The sequence below is a fragment of the Plecotus auritus genome, assembly GCF_963455305.1.
Source record: "Plecotus auritus genome assembly, chromosome: 3".
NCBI classification, from domain to species: domain Eukaryota; kingdom Metazoa; phylum Chordata; class Mammalia; order Chiroptera; family Vespertilionidae; genus Plecotus; species Plecotus auritus.
In genome coordinates, this window is record NC_137772.1 from 14,647,287 (window position 1) to 14,649,594 (window position 2,308).

Consider the following 2,308-nt stretch of genomic DNA (forward strand, 5'->3'; position numbering starts at 1 on the left):
TTGTTTGTTTTTTTGTTGGAACAACTCAGCAAAATAAAATTCCCATTTATTGTGGACAACATTGTTTCACACATACATCAAACAGGCCAAAAATAAATAAATAAATAAACAGCAATTTCATAATCAAAAAAAGGGGAAAAAGAAACCTTTTAATCTTTGGCCTTTTTAAGCATCTCATACAAACCAACTACTTATAGGACAGCTAAGAACATACACAAAGTTGCTGGAATGCTCGGAATAAGATTGTTTTGTTGTTGTTGTTTTGCTTTTTTTTACAAGGTTTTTTCCTCCTTTAAGATTATAATGAACATGGTCACACCACAAGTGACATCAGAAGTAGGACAGAGAATGGTCCAAAGGCTGGTTTGGTCATCCCAAGATCATTAAAAAGGGCTGACCCCTAACAATATGTACAAACATATAAAATGTAAATAAAAAATACAAACAAATGTTCCTTATTAAAGTACTTTTAAGAAAAAAGCAGGGCCTTGGAAGTTTTGGTTCTTTTTCCTCCCCTGTGGCAAATTCACGTTGTGGTTTTGGTTGGGTGGTGAAGAGCGCGTGTCACCTGCAGTCGGCGCTGCCCGAGGTGGGTGGGTGGGCGGGCAGGCGGGCGGGAGTCTCTGCTCGAAGGTGACCACGTTTGGATCCTGAGACGGGAAGTGGAGGGTGAATAGGTCACGGAGGCCTTTAACTTTTCCTTGTCTTGCTGTCTGTCATCCTCAGCAGTTTTCTGCTTCTTGGTGTCAACATCGTCATCCTCATCATCTTCAGCTGCCCGTTTGCCTGTAGCTGCCGCAGCCTCCTCCTCTTCATCTCCATCCTCTTCCTCACATCACCTTCCTCCTCCTCCTCCCCCTCCTCCTCCTCCCCCTCCTCCTCCCCCTCCTCCTCCCCCCTCCTCCTCCTCCTTCTCCCCCCTCCTTCTCCTCCTCCTCCTCCTCCTCCCCCCTCCCCCCTCCTTCTCCTCCTCCTCCTCCTCCCCCCTCCCCCCTCCTTCTCCTCCTCCTTCTCCTCCTCCTCTTCCTCCTCCTCCTCCTCCTCCTCCTCCTCCTTCTCCTCCTCCTCCCCCCTCCTTCTCCTCCTCCTCCTCCTCTTCCTCCTCCTTCCCTCCTCCTTCTTCCTCTTCTTCATCTACCTCATTGTCAGCCTCCTGCTCCCCATTTTCCTCACTAGCATTTCCGTTCGCAGGTGCATCTCTTCCATTCTCTGCCTCCTCCACCACTGCCTTCTTCTCCTTTAAGTCCTTGGTGGTGGTCTCGGAGCCGGTGTCTGACATGGTGGGGCATGCCGTGATCCTAGGCAGAGGATTTTTTTTAAAAAAGCGAGAGTTGGAGGACTCTGGCGAAGAAGCTGCCGGAGTGCCCGGCGGTGGAGGTGGTTGCAGCGAGCGGAGAGGAAGCCACAGGAACAATGCAAAGATGGCTTTTCAGAGCTGCCAGTCTGTACCACAGTTTCTAATCCACTCATCTGCTGGTGGGCACTCAGGCTGTTTCCAAATCTTAGCTATGGTGAATTGTGCTGCTCTGAACATAGGGGTGCATATATCCTTTCTGATTGGTGTTTCTAGTTTCTTGGGATATATTCCTAGAAGTGGGATCACTGGGTCAAATGGGAGTTCCATTTTCAGTTTTTTGAGGAAACTCCATACTGTTCTCCACAGTGGCTGCACCAGTCTGCATTCCCACCAGCAGTGCACGAGGGTTCCTTTTTCTCTGCATCCTCGCCAGCACTTGTCCTTTGTTGATTTGTTGATGACAGCCATTCTGACAGGTGTGAGATGGTACTGCATTGTCGTTTTGATTTGCATCTCTCCGGTGATTAGTGGTTGGGCATGTTTGTTTGTTTGGCTTTAAGTCAATGGGTAGTGAGTGGTAGAGACAAAGTAAAAATTCTGAAAATGATGGACCTGCCATCAATCTGAGGTCTGCTAACCCAGATTTTTTAAGATGAAAACACACACACACACACACACACACACACACAAACAAAAAAAAACAAAAAAACCATTATCAAAACTCCAGCCCCCTTCTCAGTCTTTACCTTATGTACCAGAGTGACACACTTCATAGAACTTGATTCACCAGAGTGTATACATCTTTAACCTTCTGTCTGTGGTTAACCAGTGTCTTCGTCCAGCTGCCTGCAGTGGGTCTGCTCATGTTTGCCCACTCTACCAAAGTTTAAAGACATCTTTGCTCAGTTGTGGTCATATCTAAGAAAGGAAAACAATGAAAGATGCGTGAGAATGCTTGTTTTCCTCCTGTTCTTCTCGTTCAGTTCTTCAGCCTTTCGGTAGGTTGGGTTG

General features: G+C 47.2%; 1 pseudogene across 1 annotated transcript; it reads right to left on the reverse strand.

Annotated features, from left to right (window-relative positions):
• Positions 1-526: 526 nt before the first annotated feature.
• Positions 527-1,279, reverse strand: LOC308243464 (annotated as a pseudogene). The gene is made up of 2 exons: positions 1,115-1,279; positions 527-873 (listed from the first exon to the last, which is right to left on the reverse strand). The product of its transcript is annotated as an uncharacterized misc_RNA (transcript).
• Between the last annotated feature and the right edge of the window lie 1,029 nt (positions 1,280-2,308).